This window comes from Theropithecus gelada, chromosome 12 (assembly GCF_003255815.1).
Source record: "Theropithecus gelada isolate Dixy chromosome 12, Tgel_1.0, whole genome shotgun sequence".
NCBI classification, from domain to species: domain Eukaryota; kingdom Metazoa; phylum Chordata; class Mammalia; order Primates; family Cercopithecidae; genus Theropithecus; species Theropithecus gelada.
Genome location: NC_037680.1, coordinates 104,884,865 through 104,892,310, shown reverse-complemented (window position 1 = coordinate 104,892,310; position 7,446 = coordinate 104,884,865).

Below are 7,446 nucleotides of genomic sequence, written 5' to 3'. Positions count from 1 at the left end.
GCTTATTTTCTGTGTATTTCTAAGTAATGCTGAGGAACATGAGCAGTGAAGGGAAAAGTTATCTGGAAAAGTATTAGTAAATCATTGCCTTAAAAACTTTATGATACCTCAGGGTCGCTTCAAATCTCAAATGAATACTGTCAGTAAGTTTTTTGTTTGTTTGTTTTTACAAATAACACCGCTAGAAGTTATTTTTCATTTCCATTAGGAAACAAATGTGTACCTCCTTTCCTAGAAAAGAAGTAAGAAGAACCTCTTACTTATTAAAGTTGTCCAAATGTTGAGGATTCTGACTAAGGAGTGACAGCTGAGCATTGTCACTTCATAACTGAAGCCACTGCTGCTTTCAAAGTCCAGTGCAACCGGGACATTGAATTTGGAGAATGGCTTCCTTGATGCTGCCAGTTGGGTTTCTGACAAGGGGTGTGCCTGAGTCTTGAAGCCACTGAAGAGGGCTCTCACTCACAGTAACAAAATTCCAGGGGTCCATAAGCTACTGTATTTAGTGATTTTACACAAACCTTTCACAGACTTGCAAAAGTATCACAATCACTTTAAATACAGCATCCAGGCCAACCACTCATGCTCTATTATTTGGTGCAGCCAATTACCAGACCTGGCTATTCATGCCCAGTGGGTGTTCCAGGGCTGCACTTACTTTCAAAACCATTTTATGAAGTTACTGTGTCTTTTCAACATTTGCAAAGCCAACCTCTCTTTCCCCCACCTCTTCGCCACAGAATATGATTAGTTACATCTGCCTTTAAAAAATGTGTAAAATTGTACATTAAAGTTTGCATCATATTGATCAAATGCTGTTTCTATAAACCAGTGAAAACATTCATTCATTTCCTCTCCTTTTTTTCTGTGTAAACTAAAACATATTCCTATCAAGACACAATCTTGAAGGCATGCCCATGCCTAGCTGTGACAGGAACAAGACTGCCTATGGGGAGCATAAATGTTTGCATGCTGGTCTCCTAACAATGGACTGCAAGGTGAAAAGCTTTACCACTGTTGGCGCAATCGACCACCATCTGTGCAGAAAGCTATGTACATTGCTCAGCAGGGTGTTCCCGATGCAACCTATTCATGTCACTACAAATATTAGAAATATCTCAGACAGCTATTGAAAATCAGAAACTGCAAGCAAGGTGAGGAAGTGTCCTTTAGTCTAAGATCCACCTGCTCCATGGAAATCACCCTCCTGTGCCTTCTTCTTATTCTTTAGCCACTAAAGATAGTTTGATGGCCTGGTGTTTATTTCTTTGCCAGGAGAGAATCTAAATCCAGGATTTAACTGGTTGTTCTCTGAAGCAAAACTGGGTTGTTAATTGAAGAAAGAAAGTAGTTTACAAAGATGCTAGCGCTAACAATGGTCTTTGGAGTCCCAAGCAGAAACACTGGGCTTTGTGATCTCCCATGGGTGGGTCTTCAGTAAACATAAAAGCCTTAGTTAAAATGCTCCCCAGTCAATGCTTACACTAACAAGAGTTTCTGCTTGAGCGATTAGAGCAACTTCTCCAGACCTCTGTTGTCATGCAACTCTGCTGCTCACAGAGACTAACTTTTGCATCTTGTAAATAATTCTGGGATGATTATTCAGAGGATGTTTCAAAGTGTCAAGTGTGGTGATTTACAAGCACTGTTCACTTAAGGTCTACTATCCACACCTCCCCTGACCCCAACAAAAGACATAATGAGAAAAATGAACTCGTATTGGCCACAAGATAATCTCCTGGGAGAAAATCAATTTGGTTAAATGTTCATGAAGTTGAAAACTTCACAAAATGAAGTGCTTTTCACAAATTAGGCTGGAAACCTTTCAGTGACAGGATATTTGGAGAGGTTTCTTACACTTCCAGATTTGAAGGAATTGGGAAAATCTACAAAGGCAGCTCTTAAGTTCATGCATCATATATAAGAACAGTATATTATACTCTTTCCTTCCCTCTGGAATCCAAGTGTGCTTACAGCTCACTATATGAATTTGAGAGTGGATAACACATCCTTCTACTTAGAGTGACAGAGAGTAATGTCTTCACTCCGGGTTCCAGTGTGAAGACTTGAACTGCTTTATAGATAACATCTCACTAATTTCCTTTGGATAGGAAATCATCTAGAGGAATTTGAGGGTAGTGACTATCATACTAATGTCAGTGGAAGAGGGGGAAAGTTAAGGAATTACTACTATGCTGAGCATCCTCTGAAACTCGAGTTTTCTCCAGGCCTCTTTCTAGTCTATTGTTCCTGTGCTGGGCAGTCTAAGGTAATCCTAGTTTCAGCTTTTATCTCCCAGAAATGCTTAAAAATTATTTTGAATTATCTTAATGTCTTTGACTCCGTTGCTGTACAATTTGTTGTCATGGAAATAGCACTAGACTTAAAGGAAAAAGGCAGGTTTTCCTGTCCCTACCATTTGCCAGGTGTGCAGTTCACATAACTGCTCTAATATTCAGTTTTCTCATTTATTCATTTGCTCATTAATTTGGTAAGCAGATATTCATTGAGTATTTACTCCAGGTCAGGTAGGGTGCTAGACACTAATGATAAAATGGTGACTCAAATTGTTTCAGCCAAGGTGACCATCATTGATTTTTTTACCTCCCCATAAGTTCAACTCTTCCCTCCACTGCAGAGTGGGTTGATTTCCCTTCCCTCGAAACTGGGTAGGCTTTGCGACCACGTGACCAACAGAATACAATACATGTGGTGCTAGATCAAAAGTACAGGCTTCAAAAGTCTGGTGGCTTTCAGTTTCTGTCTCTTGGAGCATCTGTTTGTGGAATCCTGAGTCCACCTTGTAAGAAATCCAACTACCCTGAAGCTACCATTTATAAGGAAACCCAGAGCCAGTCATATGGAAAATCCATGGGAATAAAGAAAGAGAGAGATGGAGAGATGGGTCAGGGGGAAGCTTGGTCAGTCCCTGGCTTCTTCACATAATCTGATACTGGGGCTGGAACAGTATCTAAATCATTTTAAACGGGAAGGTAACAAAATCAAGGCTGGTCTTTATCAAAAGACATAGCTCCCCAACAGGACTGCTGCTTGCTCAAGTGTAATATTATGCACAAGCATTTTTATAAGGCTAAAAGCATTATTAAAATGCAAAAATTATAATTAGTTATTACAAAAAATATTTTAGTGAGTTCACGAAGAAAAAGCCAGACTTTAAAACCCAGAGGTAAATAGCACATTTTCAAGAAATATTCAAAATGAAGGGAAAACTTAGTAATTACCCACAAATAAAATTAGTACTCTAATGGCATATACAGTTAAAATGTATTACAGCAAAGTAAAGTAAAACTATAAGTAAAAACATTTCTTTCGTAACATTTTCTCTTTGATTTGCTATGGCCAAAAGCACAAGGAATTTGAGATCAGAAATTGTGATTTGTCATACTAATTCTGTCCATAAGTAGTTATATGACCTTGGTCCAGTCTTTGAAATCTAAAGACTTCACTTTCCCACCTGAAAATTAAGAGATCACAGTAATTGTTTTTTTCCAGTTCTTTAATTAAAATTGCTTTCATCTATTATCTATAAAATTATTACATATGTAAAGACATGTGAATATATAAAGAGAAAACTCCTGTATCATTTTGTTTTAGAATTTTTGACAAATTGTAAGCCAAACTAATATATTCATGACACTCTTTACACTGATATATCACTCATAAACTATGTTTTGTTCGAAGACTATTTTAACAGATTGTTCTTGGCAAAATCGTTACATACTTTGTTCTTTAATTTTCTAGCAATCACTTAAGAACAACTGATTATTCTGAGTTTTACTGGAGTGAAATGTTAACACATTCTATAAAAGTCTGGTTAGTTCAGTTGAAAGTAATTCACTGTCGGTTTCTGGGCTTACCCTCCAAAAGGACCTTAAAATAATTTACTGTTTTGTGTCTACTAATATGCAAGTCCCATTCGTCCTGTTAGGGGACTTTCCCTGAAGGAAGATGAGTGTAATCAAGCTACTTATTTAGCTTGAGGTTTTGTATGTTTATAGCGTCCCCAGCCTAGGTAAAATTTCAGGCTTACCTAGAGCCATTTTTCACTGGAGTTTACATGATTATGTATGAATAAGTATAAATGAATTTCTATAGCACCTTCTATATTCAAGTCTTCTTGCTAGAAGAAAGACACATTTCAGCAACACTCAGTCTCTGCCACTGTTCACTTAGAAAGCAAAACATTTATGCAAATAAGTACATTGTAAGTCTGAGAGTATTATGTCATTATATCTTTATAGCATGATTGCATGGTAACAATAGACTTCCAGACCCCAACTCCCATGCACAGACTCTGAGAAACACCTTTAGGTTAAAACAGCTGAGATCAAATTGAAGGAAGTCATCTGAGCAGGGAAAGCAGTGGTAAAAAGCATAAGCTTTGGCTTCAAAGACAACTGGGTTAGTTCCGCCACTTAGTAACCCTAATAATAATGGCAAGCTATATAAATATTCTATATTTGGTTCTACATCTATAAAATAACAACATACACCTTCCTCATTGAACTGTTGGGAAGTAGTTTAATTGAGAAAAGATATACATCATGGTGATTATAATGGCTGTAACATAGTAAACACTGAATAAATATTGTCTGTAAGTATGATGATGTTGGTAGACGTTTTAAACAATGAAAATCAACGTAGGCTGATGTCTGAGGACCAATTGTAGCATTGCACACAGACAACTACTATTCACTTGTATTAGGCAATACCTAAGTATGCTATACAGGCAAATCCAAAGCCTGTGTTGATTGGGTAGAAGCAGTATTCCACCAGTAAATTATGACATAGTCAGGATTATACTCCAGGGTTACCACTATACTGATTTGGTAAAATTTTTCTTTTACTATTCGGAGAACTAGTTCACCTTTCTCTGATATCCAGTATGTTCACACATTAATTCTCCTTTTCTCCAATTAAAGCTTACTCTCTAATATCGAATTAAGAGTACGTATTTCCAGCATATTATAGAGTCATATTATATCTAAATACATATCTCTAATATGTATTTAGATATAATATCTATGTATTTAGATATAATATTAGAGATATGTATTTAGATAATACATAATATCTATGTATTTAGATATAATATTAGAGATATGTATTTAGATATAATATGTTTAGATATAAATAATATTTAGATACAATATATCTAAATACATATTAGAGAAATATGTATTTCTCTAATATCAAATTAAGAGTATGAATTTCCAGCATATTATAGAGTCATCTTCCCACAAACATTCCCATTTGAAAAGGGCCCAACACTCTAAAGGAAATGAGCAAAACTTTTGTAGGCACCAGGTATATGGAGTGAGCAAAAGAATTTTCAACGCTGAGAGGTAGACAGATGCTTCCCCACACACCCTGAGAGTTGTATCTATTCATGTATGACTAAAGACAGACTTACTTTGAGACGTTTGTTCACAGAAACTAAAAGATTGTCAACAGGATATGAAATGTGAAGACTACGTGCTAATTGATGTATAATTAATATATGATCATATCTAGTTAAAAATATTTATTGACAATACTACTGTTATTGAGAGTTCTTAGTTAAAGGGAAATAATTATGCAAGTAGCGTAGGTTTCCAGGTGCTAAAACAAGTCCAAAAATAGAGATCCCAGCAGCATCTGGGATTTTTGTCTTATTGCACATAGTTTACATCATTACATAGGTGAAGCCCAGAAATCTATATAACAGAGCGTTCTATTTCACATCTCTCTGCTTTTTAACATAACTGTGTTCTCATAAAGGTTAACTTTTATAAAAATGAGAATGATATCCTCAAATGTCAGACAGAAGATATGAACATGGGTGTGTGTGCTGAGTTAAGGATGTCATCGAGAACAAATGTCTGAGGATGTATATATGTGAATGCACATAGGGATGTGTGTAATTGTGCACAAATGATTGCTAACCTGGTGGTTACAATGAAAGAAACAATAGCGTCTACCATTCATCAATTCCCTAATGGTTATAACTGGCATTATAGTCTCTACTTCACAGTCCATCCTGAGAAGCAGATATTACCTAAAGGGAATCTGAACCCAAAATCACACAGTTAATAAGTTGCCTATTTGTGATTCACACCCGGGCTTGAACAATCCTATAGACTTTACCCTCACTCTGTAATACTACTTCTTATTATTCCCTCCTGTTAACTGCTTTGCTTATAACAAGATCAACCATATATTTGTCATTGAGAGAAATATGCCTCTCTCATATGTTGCACTATTTCTTGATATTTTAATGAGGTCTTACCGCTTGCTGCATTATTTAAATATCAAGTATGATTTCTTTTTATCTGGAAACCATCCTAATGCTGAAGTCAAGCATCTACCTTACATTCCCAATAAACTTTCAGTCATTTATATCTTGTCATAGAAGATCAGCCCGGAATCCATTATGCGGAAGAAGAGAAGAATGCAAAAGCAGATTGTTCTGCCTTAATGCAGTGAGAAGGGAAGCTCCACGGTAACTGCAAATGCCACTAAAGAAGAGGGAGAAGAAGGTGATTTTTGTCAGGTATGAGTTTGTATGAGCCCGTTTTCACATTGCTGTAAAAACTCCTCTGAGACTGGGTAATTTGTAAAGAAAGGAGGTTTAATTGACTCACAGTCCCCACATGGCTGGGGAAGCCTCAGGAAACTTATAATCATGGTGCAAGGTGAACAGAAAGCAGGCCACTTCTTCACAAGGCGGCAGGAGAGAGAGAGAACAAAGTGGGGAAGGCCCCTTATAAAACCATCAGATCTTGTGAGAACTTACTCACTATTACGAAAATTGCACTGAGGAAACCACTCCCATGACCAAATTACCTCTCACCAGGTCCCTCCCTCAACACGTGGGGATACAATTCGGATTATAATTTGAGATACATTTGGGTGGGGACACAGCCAAACCACATCAAGGTCCCCACTCAAACATTCAGCAGTGGGTCTAAGGAATAGAATCCACTTTGCAGTGGCTGCTGTTACTGAAGCAGGATTAGAAGTAGGGGTTAATTAGTGCCTTTGTCCACTCAGGCTGCTGTAACAAAATGCCATAAACTGGGTGGCTTGTAAACAATAGAAATTTGTTTTTCATAGTTCTGGAAGCTGGGAAGCCCAATATCCAGGCACAGGCAAATTCGGGCTCTGGCGAAGACTTACTTTCTGATTAATACACAGCCACCTTTTCACTGTAACCTTACATGGCAGAAGGGATGAAAGGCTTCTCTCTGGCTTCCTGTATAAAGGCACTTTCCCATTCACAAGTGCTATGCCGTCCTCATCTAACCCCCTCCTTTCCAAAGCCCCAAATCCTAATATTATCACCTTAAGTGTTAAGATTTCAAAATATACATTTTCAGAAAACACAAACATTCAGACCATAGCCATTAGGAAGTGGGTGCCCACATGAGATAAGGGTAGCAATGG